The sequence below is a fragment of the Thermobia domestica genome, chromosome 2, assembly GCF_964235325.1.
Source record: "Thermobia domestica chromosome 2, izTheDome1.hap1.1, whole genome shotgun sequence".
NCBI classification, from domain to species: Eukaryota; Metazoa; Arthropoda; class Insecta; order Zygentoma; family Lepismatidae; genus Thermobia; species Thermobia domestica.
Window position 1 is genome coordinate 14,378,601 of NC_137455.1, and position 19,392 is coordinate 14,397,992.

Consider the following 19,392-nt stretch of genomic DNA (forward strand, 5'->3'; position numbering starts at 1 on the left):
ATATCTTTTTAACTAAGATCACTTTTTTGGCGATTTTCCCTCCTCAGATACATGATGAAGACATGTGAATGGTACCGTTTGAAAGACTATTCTGTTCTAAAAAGAATGATGTACGAACCATGATTTTAGTATAAATAGGGGTGTCTCAGGGAATTTTTACCTGAGGTCCTTTTTTATACGGGAATCTGGAGTATTGTAGAGATATTATTTTTGGCGGGCTTACTTTTGCACCTAGAAGATTGAAATTTTGCACACACATTTAGTACACCCCTTACTATTTTTCAGATTTGTTTCAGATCTCTGCGTAAAAACAGAGGGGCAAAAAGGTACAATCCGCGGCAAAAAACCTGCAACATGAGAATGTAAGTTTATTGTGAAACTACGCCTAACAGTACAGGGGAGTGAACACAACGTCTAAGTGGAACGAATCATGTCAGGATAAACCTCGGCCTCCTCCCGTGCACACTTATTTTGGAGCAAAAGACTTTCGTCATTTCACAATAAACTTATATGCTCATGTTGCAGGTTTTTTGCCGCGGATTGTACAAATAAGGAACATTTTTTTAAATAAATAATCCATTTTTTCACGATTTTCCCACCTCAGGTACACGATGGAGACATGTGAGTGGTACCGTTTGAAAATATTTTCTATTCTAAAGGGAATGATGTACAAACAATGATCATAGGATAAATAGGGATGTTTCAGGAAAATTTTATATTACATCCGGGGTGGGAATGTTCTTAGCTCATTGGTAAACATTTTCCCGCACTTAGTTTTCAACATAGAAGCTTGGAATTTTTTATACACATTTAGTACACCCCTTCAAGGGCGCCCATCAGGGGGCAAGGTGGGGCGCTCGCCCCCACTTAGAGCAAATTGTACTTCAGAATATCGAAAATTCAATAGAATTTTTACATTAGTTACAGCAAAATTGGAACAACTATTTTTGAAACGTCGCTTATCCTTGCCCCCCTTGGAAACCACAACATGGGCGCCCTTGCACCCCTTCGTATTTTTCAGTTGATTTTGAGATTTGTGGGTTAACAAAGGGTGTCCAGAGGGGATCAAAGTTTTAAAAAAATCCAAATTTCCCTCAAAATTTCCCCTTCTTAGGGACACGATAGGAAAACGTAAATAGAACCGTTTGAAAGTTGTTCTATTCTGAAGAAAATGAGGCACTAATCATGATCCTAGGATAAATAGGGATGATGCTGTAGCTGATTGACTGAAATTCAATAATTTACCTTTAAAAAGCCATAATTTAAAAGGTTAATGTATATAGTTTCATTTGGAAATGTAAAGTTTTTGCATATATTACATAGAAGCTTGGAATTTTTTATACACATTTAGTACACCCCTTCAAGGGCGCCCATCAGGGGGCAAGGTGGGGCGCTCGCCCCCACTTAGAGCAAATTGTACTTCAGAATATCGAAAATTCAATAGAATTTTTACATTAGTTACAGCAAAATTGGAACAACTATTTTTGAAACGTCGCTTATCCTTGCCCCCCCTTGGAAACCACAACACGGGCGCCCTTGCACCCCTTCGTATTTTTCAGTTGATTTTGAGATTTGTGGGTTAACAAAGGGTGTCCAGAGGGGATCAAAGTTTTAAAAAAATCCAAATTTCCCTCAAAATTTCCCCTTCTTAGGGACACGATAGGAAAACGTAAATAGAACCGTTTGAAAGTTGTTCTATTCTGAAGAAAATGAGGCACTAATCATGATCCTAGGATAAATAGGGATGATGCTGTAGCTGATTGACTGAAATTCAATAATTTACCTTTAAAAAGCCATAATTTAAAAGGTTAATGTATATAGTTTCATTTGGAAATGTAAAGTTTTTGCATATATTACTGGTTTATAGAAAAGAATGATACCATATAATATTTGTCGTTGCGTAAGGGTGTATTGGTTATTTGTCTTCTCGTGGAGTTAAGACAGCTACAGGAATTGCGTTTTAATTGTAATTCAAAGGAATTAATATAATAATTGCGTCGTAGCATATGCTTGTAGTATTTACTGTCTTTCATTTTCTAAGAGTAATAACATACATTAAATTGCAAATGTGGAATTAAAAATGCAAGTTGTTCATTAATCCCCAGTTTCAATATAACTTCTATAAAACAAGCCTGATTATTCATTAGTATGATTAATAATATCTTTCCTATTTATTTGTTTTACAAACATGTTATTAAATAATTTGATCATACAATTTTCCTGACATAATTTTAAGATGTTCATGAGCAAGGAAACAAGGGTTAGTACCTACGTGCATTGCTCTTGTCAATTTACCTAATTAAATATGAAACACGATATACGGTATTTTAACTGAAAAAGATAGTATCCTATTAGTTATACAACCTTTTGTCAAACAAAGTGTTAGAAACAACCAGGAACATAACATTGATATACACATATTCAGATCATATCTTGCCCCCCACTTTTAACATCCAAACGCCGCCACTGACCAAGACCGTACCTGCAAAACCAAGACCATGACCAAGAGTCTTGCACAAGTACCGGTACTACTTGAATTCTTTTATAGAATGTAAAAAGAGGTACAATCATTACAACTTTCACTTGAAATTCTTGGCTTCAGTAAAAAAGCCGCTCGAGTGAATGTGTCCCCAGTAGTTTATGCAATCCGTGTGACTCGATCTGGTAGCATATAGCTACAGTATGTCGTTTTGTGAATCGATTGTTCGCGTTTTCTGTAGTTATTACTCGTTTTCAAGCCTCACAGGTGTCATTCTAATCAAAGCTTGTTGCACACAAAGAAATGATCATTGGTGCTGGATTACGATGCATTCCTGCGTTTTTAATTAATGAGGATTGCTTATCGGGAAATCAGACACTATTCTAAAGGTGTGTGTTATCTGGAGTAAACTCTGCCGTGTCGTGACAAAACGCTGTAACTTTGGCGGAGAAGTTTTGCGAAAATGAGCCGTAAAGTTTTCATTCGAAAATGTGATCTGTATCGTGTAGAACCAGTGTATCTTGACTTTGAAAACACGTGGTTACATGTAATGTTACGTAAATGCATGTTGTGTGATTAAATTTGGTGAAAATTGATTGGTTGGCCATTATTGCCTAGTTACACTGGTTCTACACGATACAGATCACATTTTCGAATGAAAACTTTACGGCTCATTTTCGCAAAACTTCTCCGCCAAAGTTACAGCGTTTTGTCACGACACGGCAGAACTTAAACCCTTGACCTTCGAGCTGGTAAAGTTTGTCGACTCGTCCTGAGGTAAATATAGCAAAAGAGAGATTTGTTTTTCACCCTTTCGTTTCTTTACCTCAGACAGTCTAATGACGAAACGCCACAAACCACTGCCTTCTACATCCGTCCGCTCCCTTTAGCTGCCTGCTCAATCAGCCAAAAAATGTGTGTACCTTTCGTCACGAATTCGCCACTAGATGGCAGGTCCTACCATGGCATCCTACCGTTTGACAGTCAATCCTGTAACGTTGCAGTTTGACATTTGTACGTATACAATACATGTTAATAGAAAGAATGTAAAGAAATCTAAATGGTTTGCGTAAAGGATAAAATATGCGGTAGTCATTCAAGTACCCAAAAAAAAAAAAAAAAAATGTTCAAATAGGAACACATTTGTTGATGTTACGGCTGAGGCACAAAAATGAAAGAATACGCACAATCATATATTGGCCAAAATAGTATATATAATTTTATGCTCTCGTGTGAAGGAACTCTGATGCTATAAGCAAGGGTGCCGATCCTGGGGGCGGGGGTCCCGGCCCCCCGCATGGTACTTATGAATATGCGATATTTGGTAGAATTTGAATGCAATTTGTCTTAAAATCCTCATATATGTCTTCTGCATCTGAATGCCCCCCCCCCCAAATTTACTGAGAAATCGGCGCCATTAACTATAACTGTAATTATACAGAGTGACTCAAAAGTAGGTATACGCCTACACCCCGGAATCGATCAGGTATATCATTCTAGCTTATAGGTTGATTTGTTTCGGCTGTTCCGAGTTTAAGATGTAAGTACAAAGACATTAAGAATAAATAATAAAGAAACTAAGTCTACCTTATGGATAGCAATAAGAAATTATATAAAAAGCAATGGGTTGATCAGTAAGTTACTGTATACCTACTTTTGGGCTACCCTATATATAATAAGGAAGTTTAAATCCAAACACTAGTCATTACTAATACAAATGTGAAACACAAAGAATTATACATTTTCTAATACACTTTCCAGACTTTGGGCTATATCAAATCACACCACAACATGTTATATAGATTGTTTTTACTCTAAGCTAAATTGTACATTGTTTTAATATTAAAATTAGTGTTGCCCACGATACGAAACAGCAACTGTCTATGAGAAACGAGATGACAAAGCTGTCTCACAATAGAACAGCTTCTTGAGATGAAGTAGCTTAAATCTTGTCTCGAGAGCAACAATATTCAAAATATACAAGTGAGTATCGTTTCAGACAGTGAAACTACAGTAGACTTCCAAGCTATGCAAATTGAATACTATATTGAAGACATGGATTACATTCTTGGGACTGAATCGATTACTGAGAAACCTTTCGCAAAATCTCTTGCCGGTTTTGCTATATGAAAATCAACATTGAAACTGGACGTAGTACTGAATTTCTTCAACTTCCAGTTTTACTAAGACATAGGGATGCAGATGGGTTATTTCCCTGAGATCATGAATCAATTTCCGAAAACAGTTTGTGGCTACTATCACCGTTTTGAGTTATAAGCTTTACTGTTGAAACCGGAAGTGGTCGATTTCAACCACTTCCAGCTTAAGTAGAAGGTAGTCCAAGGAGATGGAAAATATTCCTGGGACACTGAATCGATCCCCGAAAACTGCATGTCGATAGCTCTTGCCGTTTTTGCTCTGATACCTGTCAACCGAAGGACATAGCCGTTCTATAAGACTGCCAACACTTATACATAATATAGTTTGGAAGTCTAATACTGGAGAACTTTTTCATTTTATAACTCCTCGTCAATATACCCCATTGTTCAACTCATCAAATGTAGAGTATACAGTTAGTTCATTGACTTAGAGAGTTTCGTATATGCAACTGCCAAAGGCTTGAGGAAAAAACGGAAAATCTAGTATCCCTCATGTATGCTCCTATTAATTTTCTTACATAGTTCGTTATCGGATGGTGTTTCATGAAATAACACTCCGTTATATTCCAATTTGCCTTTTCTTGCTTTGCAGAATGATATCCAACAATATAAGACAATTTTCTTTTCTAAACTATTGGAAAAGTGTGGTCATTCCTATGCAAACCATAGAGATTTACTCACCAAAAATGGGCAGTACGTGCTGCACTCTAGCGTCGAAATTAGAAAACAAGCGTTCACGCGGGAGGCAATGGTTTTTGAAACGAATGAACAGGCAGGTAAGTGAATCAAGGAGGCGGTGCCACAAACGTTCAGTAAGAAGAAATTTACAAAGTGAAAAATGCAAGTGGCAAGGATCGCGGGAAGTTAGGAGCAACCGTGTGGGTAGTGTTGTAAATAGAAAAAAAACGGTTCGTATTTTTTCAGAAATGTACGTTTTTTTTTTTTAGAAAAAAAACATTGCTTCTCGTTTTTTTTCTAAATTTCGTTTTTTTCAAATAGTCATTTGTAATGCATCTTACGTCTATTTAAGTATGAAATATTTTTATGTAGGTGTAATCACCGTAAAATGCAACATAAATTAAATGCTAAATACTGATACGCTACAAATATTTTACAATTTACATGAATACCATACCTATTAACAATTCGGGTTTCAGCAGTTTTCATCAATATCAACTAAGAAATAAAAGTAGAAATGAAATTTTGTTCTTTCGTGAAAGCAGGCCTTTAATAAGTACGAAAATAATGTCACGAACAGTATAAAATTCCAATAACTTGTCTAAAGGTAAAAACTAACACTAATTTGCCTAATAGTATTTTTCTAAATGTCATATATAAATAATTTGTCGACTAGATATATGTGATATGCAGAGCCGGCTCTACCATATATGCAACATGTGCATTTGCGTAGAGTGGCAAGCTTGGATGGTCTGGCAAAATCTGTCATAAGTATATTATTTAAATTAAATATTTCTTGTTGGAAACAGACTTCATGATGATGGTAGTTACATTTACTAAGCTGGCCTTCTATTTGAATACTACATTCATAAATTATGTTTAGGTTGCATTAGTTTAAGGCCACATGGACAATGCTAAAGCAAATGGTCGAATAAATCCGAGCACAAATTGCTTGATTGTTGTCAAATGCAAGAATTCAATTCTCGAATAGTAGTAAATATCTGTTCCATTTAGTAAGTTATCACAGTTTTGATATGAAACTAGTCTTGTTTTTGTCAGAAACAAGTTCCTTATCATTGAAGATAGAAACAAGTTTAAAAAAAAAAAAGTTAGATGTAGAAGAAAAATCAAGAAATAAAGGTAAAAGAGCTAGTTGCACTGAAATTGCAAACTGATACATTGAGATTGATGCTCGATAGTGAATTCTATAAAAAGGATTACCAACTTTCCTCTGCAGGTGTGTTTGCTTTATCTTTCACTAACATAATAGATTAATATTTAAAGAAAAAAAAGACACAACGGGATTGCATTTTTAGTAAGTATTTAAGCCTTTCTGAGTGCAACTGCACTTACCCTCTCCTTCGTTGTTCATGCTGGAGTAGCATACTTAAAATCATGACTTTTAAGATTTGTTCTTTCTGGAGAAAGGGGGAGGCGGCAAATTATGCCATTGCACGAGGCGACAAATTGACTAGGGCCGGCCCTGATGATATGTATATAAAAGACATGAATATAGGATGTCTCAATTTGAAGTAATGTAGGGTGTTTCAAAATTAATATTAGGGTTTTGAAACTTTGTAGTATCTATTACAATTAACTTACAATTATAAATATTATATCAAATGAAAGAGCAACTCTGTTTTGTACGCACGCATGTACATGCATTGTTTCTTCTGTCTGCCGTTAGAAAGAGCAAGTAGCAAAGATGGAGACTATAGAGCAGAAAGCTTTTTGTGTTTTAATAAAGACTGAGTCTGTACAGTGCAACCGTCTGTGTGAAGAATATTAAGGAGACGCTTGCAACTACGTCTTTATCGTTTGCAGTTGCTACAGGTCTAAAGCCTACAGACTACGGTTTACGTGCCAATTTCGCAAGTGAAATGTTCCTGCATAACAATGAAGATTTTCTGGATTGTGTCGTCTTCAGTGATAAATTGACCTTTCACCTAAGAGCTAATGTGAACACTCATAATGTTTGCATCTGGCCGTCAGCAAATCCTCAGGAGATGGTACAGTTGGAATGAGACTCCCCTAAATTGAATGTGTTTAGTGCCATATGGCGGGAAGTTTATGGGCCTTTCTCGCCTATCGACTAGATGTGTGCCGTGTGACGAATGAATCTCACATTGAACACTTGTAGCAAAGACTGTTTAGGTGCTCTTTTACTTGATGCATTGCTTATAATTGTACGTAAAATGTAATAAGTACTACGAAGACTTAAATCCCGATATTCGTTTTGAAACACTCTGCATTTCTCACCAACAGTGTTGGAACTAAGATGTAAAAAGGAGAGAAAATTTTCCTTATAAAGTTATTGTTTACAACGATATTATTATTAGTCGAGACTACAAGTACAACAACAACACGAGTTAGTAGTCAAAAAAATGTAATCAAATGTACACTCGGTGGCCCAGGAGGCCAAAGTGGCACACACGGTGTGTCACTGTTTTAATCCGCTCCTGTGTGGACACTAATTAGGATATCGGGATATTATTTTTGCCAAATATGGTTGGACCATAGTTTATCATATTAACTTCTTTTTCTTCTGGTGTCGAATTTCCTTCTCAAATTTCACCCCAATCAAAAATTTGAGAATTTTCTAATTTCGAATTTCCTTTACTACTTTTTTCCCTATAGCTTCCTTCGTTGTAGAAAGACATCCTTAAGACTTGCCAGGTAGATACCTAGGATGGATACCTAATTGTTGACATCAATTGGACGTGCCTGCGCGCAGTGTTGCCAATTAGGGAAATTAAAGTTCTCCTATATTTGGGCAAAAAATCAGAAATTTTTGTTTACAAATCCGTACCTATAAGTCCGAGTGCAAGTCAACTTTCGCCAATCGAACATTTGTCCTTACTTAACAAACGCAAGTACAGATCGTTACAATGGGGTAATTAGGGGGCGCACGTAAAATTCGTATTTAGGTTCTAACCCTTGATTTTTCTAGTTTTTTCCTACTTTTCTGTTTACCGTAATATATTTTTGGTAAGTAGAAACTTTATTCCTTAAATATCGCCATAATACTTGTAGGATATATTAGTGGTGTACCAATGTTTAATTTAAGATAGTTTGCGTCTGTCTGGTAGGAGTGTTGCCAGCTACAGAAAATTTTAATTCCAGATTTTAGGGGGAAATTTTGGAAAAAAATATGTTTTATCTCTATTATTTCCCTCTTGTAGGCTATATCGGAACAAACGTACCAGTATCTGGAAGTCTCGTCTTTGCTCTACACAACGCACTATAGAAAGTTTCAATAGGATAATTAGGGGAAGTACAGTTGAGATTTACAGTAGACTTTGTTCTCTAATTGGAAAGATAACTGAGATTTTTTAAAGGTAGAATGAGATATTTTTATTGACATGCTTACTTTATTAGATATCATCACAATACTTGTAGGGTATATTAGAGAGATACCAAAGCTTATTTTAAGATAGTTTGTGTGTGTCTGATAGTAGTGTTGCCAGCTACAGAAAATTTTAATTCCAGATTTTAGGGGCAAATTTTGGAAAAAATTCCCTTTTTTATTTCTGTTATTTCCTTCTTGTTGGCTACATTCGAACAAACGTACCAGTGTCTAAGAGCCTCATCCTTAGCCTACACAGCGCACCATAAAAAGTTTCACTAGAATAATTAGGGGAAGTACAGTTGAGGTTTATAATAAACTATGTTCTGGAAATGATAAGAAAATTGTGAATTTCTGAGGTAGAATGAGATTTTTTTTTAATTTCATGCTTACTTTGTTATATATCGCCATGATACTTGTAGGATATATTCTTGGAGTACTACGGTTTATTTTCAGATAGTTTTCGTCTGTCTGATTGCAGCGTTTCCACCCTAAACAATTAATTCCCGCTATTAGGGGAAAAATTCGGAAAATTTCCATTATCCCCTCTATTATTACGCTGTTACTGGCTACATTGAAACAAACGTACCACTACCTGAAAGCTTCCTCTTTGCCCTACAGAACGTACCATAAAAAGTTTCAATAGGATAATTAGAGAAGCTGTAGCCCGGCATATTTGATTTAATCTTCTGAGGCGTAAAAAGTGTCAAAATTTCATGTGTACGACAGAATTTTTTCTTTCCCTCTTTGAATGAAAGCCAGCGACTTCAGGATTTCACTGTACCTTGTCAACACACCAAAGATTTGTTTAGGTGACTTGAAGCCATATAGCAGGAGTGGTGCTAGATACAAAAAATTTTGAAATTCGGTCAGGGAATTTTTGTAAATTTTCACCCCTTCATTTCCCTCAATAATTTCCCACCCGTTGGCAACACTGCAATGCAACTTACACCACAAAATAGCCACATCCATTTTCTAAAAAGCAAGGCCTTAACCATATCAATCGAATGAATAGTTTTTGAGCAATAAGTCACTAGCTGGAAATGTAGGAAAACGCCAAAAATGACCTGGGGCCGAAAGGAATAATCACAATTTTGCTCGTATAGGTAAAAAGAAACAAACGATTTGTAAGTTACGAGGGCTTCGGCTCAAGTTCTGTTGATTATTTCGATAATCTGCAACATAAGTCAATAAATAATAGTTGCCAGAAAAAAAAACAGACATTTGAAAAAAAACATGAAAAAGAACGGTTTTTTATTGAAAAAAAACTTCACAGAAAAAAAACCGTTTTTTTACGACACTACGTGTGGGTTATGCAAACTATCATTAAAAAAAAAGCAAAGTGGCAATTAAAATGAAAAACAGAAACACTTTAGGCCTGAGAAAACTTCATTTATCAGTGCATAAGAACGAAGCGCAGGAACTATTTCCATTAAAGCAGCAGCAAGCTCGAAATATTGCAGATTACCTTAAATCTCGTTTGATTATAATCAGTGTTATTTTATTTTTTTTCTCTTTTTGGCCAATATTACAAAACATATCATCATCATCATCATCATACCGATTCTGCCATTATTGGCAGGTCACTTGCTGCAACTAAGAAGCTTTGATGTATGGTGATGCTCAGCTAGTCTTTTCGCCTTACGTAGCAATTTTCTGTTTTAATATCTTCCTTCAATTACAATCTCTTTCGTCTCTTCCTCTCTTTCCTTCCACCATACCCTCTAGCATGTCCCTCATAATACAGTTCCTCCTCAGCCAATGTCCCAACCAGTTCCTCTTCCTCCTCTTAATTACATCTAAAATTCTTGTTTTCTCCCCTTTTGTTACTATTTTTAACACCTTCTTATTCGTTTTCCATTCAACGCAGCTAGTTACCTCCTTTTTTTTATGCCCACGTTTCGAAAGCCTGGAATTTTTTCATCGCTTTTGCGTAATGTTCATGTTTCTGCCCCATAGAGTACATATTTGGAATCAGTAGAACAAAATCTCAATATATAATTGGAAGTTTGTTCAATACAAAGAAGAGCTAATCGAAGTTGAAAACAAAATAAATCTGACGCCTTTAGAGTGTAAAAATAATTTTGCAATTAATTGTATTTCAGTAATCTGTACCGTCTTGATTTTCATTCACGCGTCTCAGGAGTAGCCTCCCAGGTTTGAGAACCAGTGGAGTATTGGGGATCTGTTAAAAAAATAGAAAAAGATTACGAAACATTGTGATTTATCTTATAAGTAGTGAAGCGTAGGCACCCATTGAAAAAAAAAAAAAGTCATGGCCTATGCTGTACACTATCATCATGCTTACACGAAGGTAAACTGTGTAATACATTTAGAAATATACATTGTATTTCCGTTACTATTGGCGCATTGTATAATTTATTATCCCTTATATCCAGGGTAAAATTTGCCTATGAAAAGCATAAGATTTCTTAAAAGCAAGACTTGCAAGACTCTTGCAAGCAAGACCAAGACTGGGTGTGCAAGACCAAGACCAAGACCAAGGGTTCCGGTGCAAGACCAAGACCAAGACCACTCGGATCTTGGTCTTGCATTTGCTCATCACTAATTCAGGAGCTGTATACGTCAATTCCACGTCGGATCCAAGCTGTTTTGGACGCAAAAGGAGGCCCCACACCAAACTAGGTATGGTTTTCACACTTTTGCAAACATTTTAGATTTTTTATCTAGCCCCTGTATATACAGTATGTGTGTGTTTTGTGTGCGTGTGTGTGTTATGTAGTATTTTGACTCAAGTCTCCTGATCAACGTTACGTTACATCTTAGGAATCTACAATTGTGTGACTTTTGAACAAAGAGACGTTTATTCTTTGTTTCCCGTACGTAGTTCATAACACATCATAACTTTAGAGGGAAATACCTGGAAACGTGTATCAGTTCTACTCCCGTCAGGTGTACGACAAGAATGGAATGCCAAATTTGTTTTGGAAAATTTCCGGCCAAAACATGTTAACGGGATGATCTACCTTTTCCCGGCACAAATATTTTTATATTGGACCTTATGGGGAGAACATGACTACCGAATTTCCTCAGTTTCTAAGGAACTAGGTATGTCTAATGGGAAAGAAAAAATTTGCAGCATTCTACAGAAGTTTATTAACAGCTTGAAATACTTAAATTGTATATTTGTCTGCTAGTTTAGCAGAAATAAATTATTAAAAAATAAATAAATTAGTTTCTTTTTATACAAATTATAATATGTCTAACTTTGGAACCAATTATGGTAGAAAGATCAACTTTTTTTGTTTTATTTCTTGAGAAGAAACGACTCTATTAGTTTTAATCACAACCATATCGGATACGCCAATTAAAAAATAGTATTTTAATATAAGTATTAAAGTCCACCTGTCAAAGTTTGACGAGGGTAAGTCACGCCCCACTCTAACCTTGGCCGCGGAAAGGGCGGGAGTTGGTGGAATGGAAGGGGAAGGGGGTAGATGTCTGAATGAAACAGGTTCTCGGCCAGTTTCTGAGATTACCTGTCAGCTGCCAAATACTGTTAGCTATAGAGTTTGTCTCCCTCAATGGTTCCATACTAAGAGACTGGACGATGTGGTGTGAAGTATCCTCTTTTCCCCGTTACCTCTGGAAGTTCATCAAGATACATTCTAGAGTGCGCGGGAAGAATAGTAAATATCAGAAAACGCTGTTATTATGGATTTTTTTTTCCCTTCCGGACAAATATTATAGCATACAGTTTTTTTTTTTTTTAACTCTTTGATTTACTAATGTACTCTCGAAAATATTCATCCTTTCTTTACATACAACATATTTTCTGAGGCAGAACTAGAAATATTTCCTGAGATGGCATAAAAACAAACAGTAATGAAAAATATTTTCTTTGAAATGTCAAACGAAGTGATACAGGGGAGCGAGATGGGGGGAGTCTCAATTGAAGTCTCATCAGATCACACAAGAACTAACTCGTTAAATTTCATTACAAAAGATTCTTTCGCAAGTCAAAATAATTTTGCACAATGTACATAAACTTTTTAATTGTCGTTAGAAATAAACAAAATAATAATGTCATAAATAACTCCATTTCTCCACTACAGCTGTAAAAATTGTTCAGAACTTTGATAATTTTGAGACATCTTTCTGGAATATTATCCTGTTGCTGTTCTTGAGATACCGCTCTGGATCCAAAATGAAGTAGACTAAGTGCATTAACTCGAACTTTTTGAGTAACAAATTAGTTGTTGTATGCAAAATTAATCACTAATAGAACAAATTACTAAAGAAGTTTCTGGCAATATCCAGTTTGTTGCCCAGTACTGCCACGAAAGTAAATGGGCAAAGTTTTATGTTTGCGCCCCTGCCAGTCTGAAAAGTTCTTTTCCCATGGCTGAGGCATCTATAATCTTACTTTTATTAATATCTAGTACAGTAGAACCTCGATAACCCGGATCAATTGGAACCGGAGCCGGTCCGAGTTAACTAATATCCGGGTTAACCGGAGAATGGGGGAAAACATACAAGAAGTGAACGTACTTACCAAAAAACATCCAAGTCTTCTTTGTATTACAACACACAATACTTTTACACTCACAAAAAGATTATATTTACCACGTCCGCCAACCCCTCCCGCCCGCCTACACGACTGCGCCGGCAGTAATCACAGTTTTTACGGCTTAATTTTAATTTTTTGTTCTACAAAAATCAATCCGGGTTATCCGGATTTCCGAGATAGCGGGGTCCGGGTTAACGAGGTTCGAGTGTAAATATAAAAATAGCTTACTGACCTTCCTTCATCACTGACTGTATTCTCCAATCCTGGTACTGGAATAGCCTTTCTAAGCATCCACGATTTCTTATTTGCCTTCGATTGTTTATTACGTTTTGGTGTTTTTGATGGAAAATGACCCTTCTTCTTTCGTTTCATTGTTGGTCCGTTTTCCATAATGTGTTATACCACGCAAATTGTCACAGTTCGGTTTCGCTTCCCACACAGATCTGACCTGTACTTGCTCACTAACTGGAATGTGTAGCTGGGATGTATAAGATTATTACTTCGCGGGTATTTCTGGTGGTCAGAACTTGACATTCAAATTCCTTACTATTGCTTGGGCATTTCTCGGAACTAGCCTTCTCTTCAATACAAAGAAGCGTCCTACGGGGGAAATATTTTTGTTGAATGTTTATGCAGGCATATCTAAACGTCGGTTCGCAGGCCGGATCTGAGAGAGAGAGAGAGAGAAAGTGGCCGAACTCAGGCTATTGAACGTGAGGACAAGATGTTAACATTCGCATTGACACCTGCTGTGGAAAGGGTCTGTGTACATAGCTGAAAGAAATTTGTGAAGACCCTTCCCTTCATATCTCTCGGGACGAAAACATAAGAAAAGGGTGGGCGCGGATGCCGTACCCTCGTCAAACTTCTTGACAGGTGGACTTTAATACTTATATTAAAATAATATTTTTTAATTAGCGTATCAGATATGGTTGTGATTAAAACTATTAGAGTCGTTTCTTCTCGAATAATAAAACAAAAAAGTTGATCTTTCTACCATAATTGGTTCCAAAGTTAGACATATTATAATTTGTATAAAAAGAAACTAATTTATTTATTTTTTAATAATTTATTTCTGCTAAACTAGCAGACAAATATACAATTTAAGTATTTCAACCCGTTCGTAAACTTCTGTAGAATGCTGCAAAATTTTTCTTTCCTATTAGAGATACCTAGTTCCTTAGAAACTGAGGAAATTCGGTAGCCCATGTTCTCCCCATAAGGTCCAATATAAAAATTTTTGTGCCAACAAAAGGTAGATCATCCCGTTAACTCAGAAACGAAGAACTTATTTATGTAGGCGGATAATGTGCAACTCATGTAACTTGAGATACAGGACTAAAAACTGCTCCATCACAATTATGTGGTTATATGTGAATAATGCAATGAACACACGTATTCAGTAATATTATGAAGGCTAATTTACATTTAAGCACTAGTAATTATAACAAATATGTTTTGATCAGTGGCGTATTTAGGGGACTATCAGGCTCAGGCCCCGAAATAATTCCATTATTATTTTTTCGCATCATACGTACAACACAAATGCTTCTTAGTGGTTCTCAAACTTCCCGAAACAAGATCCTAAATACGCCACTGGTTGATAACATTTGAAGTGATATTATAAGTAGAAATACTTTATAGGAAGTTCAAACCTGAATTATCATAGAAATAAGAACAATAAGATTGACCTCTTGAATGAAAGTGTCAGAGACACTTCTTAACTTGCATTTGAAACTAATATCTCAAAACCTGGATATTGGTCGATTTCGTGATGTATTTAAATTTTAGCAATTCAAATCGTATATATTTCTAGTTCATATGATGATAGGATAAATTTATAGTTTACGCGCATACCCACCATTGCTAAAGCACCTGCCCCTTACAGACGCGCCCCCGCGCAAATCGCACTAGTGCATCCTATTTTGAACGTAGTGTTGTCCACGAGACCAGAAATTTCTCGTTACGTCTTGATTATAATCTCGAAAACGACACGAGAAGTACCTGTTTAAATTCGAGACGAGGCAAGAAACAAACAATTATCGGTTCGCTTTCGAGACGAGAAATTTCTCGAATTCCGCGGGCACCATTAATTCACCCAAGTCTTTGATCTCAAATACTATTTTAGTGTTTCATGATTCATATGTTAAAAAAAAACAAAACAAAAAAAAAAAAACTACAAATTGATAAAATGTGGTACGAAAGCAATGAAGATGATTTATCTACGTTTAAAATATGCAAGTCATTACACAATTTACTCCAATAGCGAAATTAAGTATGGTTTAAATGTTGTTATTCGTGGACCAATCGCGACGCGAAGCCGTTTTGATAACTTTTAGACGAAGTTAAGAAAAAATTAGGACTTTTTTTTATTTTTTTTTTTTTTTTACATAAATTAATAAAACGCAACAATAGAATTTCGAGACAAGAGCTCCAAATCTTTCACACTATTTGCCACCAAAGCTTCGAAGCTTGGAATGACACCCCTGAAAGCATCAGAAACTCTGCTTCAGTGTTGACTTTTAAATGTTGGCTTAAAGAATATCTTTCTAATGAAGGTCTTCAGTAAGTAAAAAAGTTGTTACACACGAAACTATTCCTGGCGTTACCATGCAGTCGTTCGTTTTTTTCTCTTTCTATTTCTTCTTATTTTCTTTTCTATTCCCTTCTGATACATGTGTATGAACGTATACATTATACACAATCACTTAAGTAGGTGCATCATTTTATCTATAGATAGTGAATCATAGAAATGTATTTTATGTTATATATAATCAAGATTGATGTCTTTGTTTCTCCTTGTATAGTTTAACGTCTTTAGCATTGTCTCTTGTTTTAGTGTTTATTTTATATGTAATAAGTTTCATTTTCATTTTTTATGTTTTATTTTCTGTATTGTTCTGTATGTCGGTAACTCTTTAACGTGCCTAACTGTATATCATTTTTATTCTCGTCGTAAAAAAATAAATAAATAATAAATAAATAAATAAAAAATAAAGTTCCGACTGTAAGAAAAATGTAAATGGTTGAGTGGAAGAAAAGGTTATGCCTCAACTCCGCCATTTTAAATAATAAATAAATAAATAAATAAAAGAAGTCTTCGAGGATTGAAACGAGACGAGACCTATTAAATTTAGGAGACGAGACAAGAAAATCTTACTTTTCGTCTCGTCTCATAGGAAGTACCATCTGAACAAAATAGATATTCTTGCTTGTAGTGATTATCTAGCAGTTGTTAGTACTTTTTTTTTTTTTTCATGCACGTATAATCGACTTTATGACATATCAATCTCCAACTATATCATCAATCTGTACGCTATTATTGGGGCATTAACCAAAAATGAAATGAAATGAAATCTTTGAGTTTTACGTCCCACGGTTATGCCGGTTAGGCTAAAGGAGACGGTGATAATGAGAAATGAATGAAATGGTGGAATGAAGAAAGTGGGAGGAAACGGGAGAACCCCGAGAAAACCCACGCACACTGTGGGCATTAACCAAGAATAGAACACTGTATAATGCATTAGGTTATTAGAAATGAAATGAAATCTCTTGTGTGTTACGTCCCAGGGTTATACTGACTAGGTTAATATAGGAGACAGTGATGATGAGAGAGAATGAAATGGTGTAATGAAGAAAGTGGGAGGAAACGGGAGAACCCAAAGAAAACCCACGCACACGGTGTTTGTCCACCACAAAAGCCCCTGGCGCGAGCTGGGATCGAACCGGGAACACCAGAGGTGAGCACTCTACCACTGAGACATCTCGGTCCTCGTTATTCTTTAGGACATAATAACAGACGTAAATGAATTCCTGAAATTGCCTTATTCTTAATCTTCACGAAAATTGATTTGATGAATAATATCTCTTTTACCATGGCTTATTAGACTTCCAAACTATGCTATGCATAAGTATCGGAAGCCTAATAGAACGGCTATGTCCGTCTGTCTGTTGACAGGTATCAAACCAAAAGCGGTAAGAGATATCGAGAATTGTTTTCCGGAATCGATTTAACGTCCTAAGAATAGGTTTCGCCTCGTCCGTCATTCTTCTATACAAATCGGAAGTGATAGAGATCGACCACTTAGGGACCATATATCAAAAACTATAATCGCTACCGACAAGTGGGTTTAGGGAATTGATTCAACGTTTCTAGAAAATATACCATTTCCACCCCTATCTCTCTATTGAAAACCGGAACTGGTAGAAATTTACTACTACTTCCGGTTTCAATATTGATTTTCATAGAGCAAAAACGATACGATATATCGAGAAGCAGTTTTCTGGAATCCATTCAGCAACCCAAGAATAGGTTTCGCAGGCACGTAGCCAGGATTTCGTGAAGGGAGGGGGATTCGTGACATGAAATATTGTGGTCATCACACCAGGGGCTCGATCATTCTAAACAATTTTGTTGGAACATATACTGGTTCGTTTAGCCAGGATTTAGTAACGGGAAGGGGGGGGTTATGAAATTCTGAAGGCCCAGGAGCTCGATCAATCTAAAGTACTTTACTATCAACATATTGGTTTGTGATGATATGTTGCTAAGTATTTTAATAAACTATGAAGAAATCTCGAGTATTTTTTTTAAAGTATTGAAAAAGATTATACAATATTTACATCTTTCCTGTGTTTATTCAAATGTAACAATTTTCCTTTCATTATGACCTCAAGTATTATAAAAAGTACGTACATATTCACTATTATAAAAAGTACATATTCAATAATGTCTTGTAAAATATTTTGCAATATCTGCGTTCCTTTTTCTGTTGAATCAAATGTTAACAGAACTTTCTTTCCATATATATTTTTGTTTTTAATATTCCTTCAACCACTGTCTGTTCCAAATGACAGGTTAAAGGAGCAGTAGAAAATTGTTTTTGAAATAACATGTTTGATATTGCAAGGATGCGATGACGAAAAATTATGATAAAAAATGTCCACGCTGTTACACAACCGCAATATGCTTTCGGAAGTTTGAAATCTCCCTGACTAGTAGCAGAAATTCTGAGAATTCCGCATCTTTTCCAGGATATATCGCTCACCTCGCAATCATGTATTGCAAGTAATACAAATTTCCTCATAAGAAAGAGTAACCAAAAGCTTCCTGTAGTTTATTTTTAACGCTGATCCTTCTTTTTCCCATTTCATTTTGTTTCATCCTTCCCTATTTTTTTTTTTTTCATTTCTGGTCTCAAAGGGGGGTGGTCCGGACCCTCCCCCTTGGCTACGTGCCTGGTTTTCGTCTCATCCAATAAGCTTTTATTTAAACCGTAAGTGGTAGAAATCAACCAGTACCAGTTTCAACATTAATAGCCATAAATCAAAGACGGAAATAACTAGCGACGAGGGGATTCCTTTAATCGCAGGAAATGCGGTTTTTGGGGGAACAAAATCTTGTTCATGGGTTTTCCCGGTTTTATCTCAAATATTTATTCCTCAAAATTATACCCTGATGATTCATTTCATTCATCATCCATAGGATTAATAGAATATTTTCATATAGTTTCAAAATCTCTGTATATACAAACAGGAACGTACGCAGGAATTTATTTCGGGAGGGGTCCAAAGCTTTTCGGGGGGTCCAAACACAATTTCAGGCTAAATTATATTTAAAAATGTAAAATTGCCCCTAAAATTAGACTAAATTTACAAAAAAGTCCAGATTTCAGGGAGGGGTCCGGACCCCCAGGACCCACCCCCTGAGTACGTCCCTGTATACAAAGTTCCTTTGTCAACAGGTTAGGTCGAGCGGTCTAAATCAAATGTATCACGGCGGCGATCGCGAGATAGGCCTGTTGCGGATTCGACTGGAGTTAATTTTGAGTTTAACGTTCCGGTCAGCAGCAAGGCTATATCAGACATGGACCTACTGATTTACGTGGAATCCGAACCAAACAACATGAGCTCCCGCCAGGAATCGAACCCGGATCTCCCACGCCAAAGACGTGTGCGCTAACCGCTTAGCCACGAAGGAGCTCTGTTGCGGATTCGAATCCTACTCAGGGCATAGTTGCCTATGTCCTTTCATCTCTCATTTTATTATCACCATTTATTTTGAATAATCATCTTTACGTGCACAATCGTAGAACGTAAAACTCAACAATAATATATAGAAGTTCCACTATTATTTTCGTACAAGTACTGTGTTGTAATTTGTATGTAAATTATACATAAGACCATCCGTCATGTCCCT

General features: G+C 36.1%; 1 protein-coding gene and 1 long non-coding RNA gene across 4 annotated transcripts in view; one reads left to right on the plus strand and one right to left on the minus strand.

Annotated features, from left to right (window-relative positions):
* Positions 1-19,392, minus strand: part of LOC145670271 (uncharacterized) — a 312,108-nt gene that overhangs the window by 284,171 nt on the left and 8,545 nt on the right. The gene's annotated exons all lie outside the window — the stretch shown is intronic.
* Positions 1-19,392, plus strand: part of LOC145670410 (uncharacterized) — a 76,252-nt gene that overhangs the window by 24,255 nt on the left and 32,605 nt on the right. The window contains exon 3 of one of the 2 annotated variants that reach the window (XR_014128316.1): positions 11,062-11,291. The exons of the other annotated variant lie outside the window; for it this stretch is intronic. This is a non-coding gene — a long non-coding RNA (uncharacterized LOC145670410). Of the gene's footprint in view, positions 1-11,061; positions 11,292-19,392 lie in introns of those variants that run through there. 2 annotated transcript variants of the gene reach the window in all.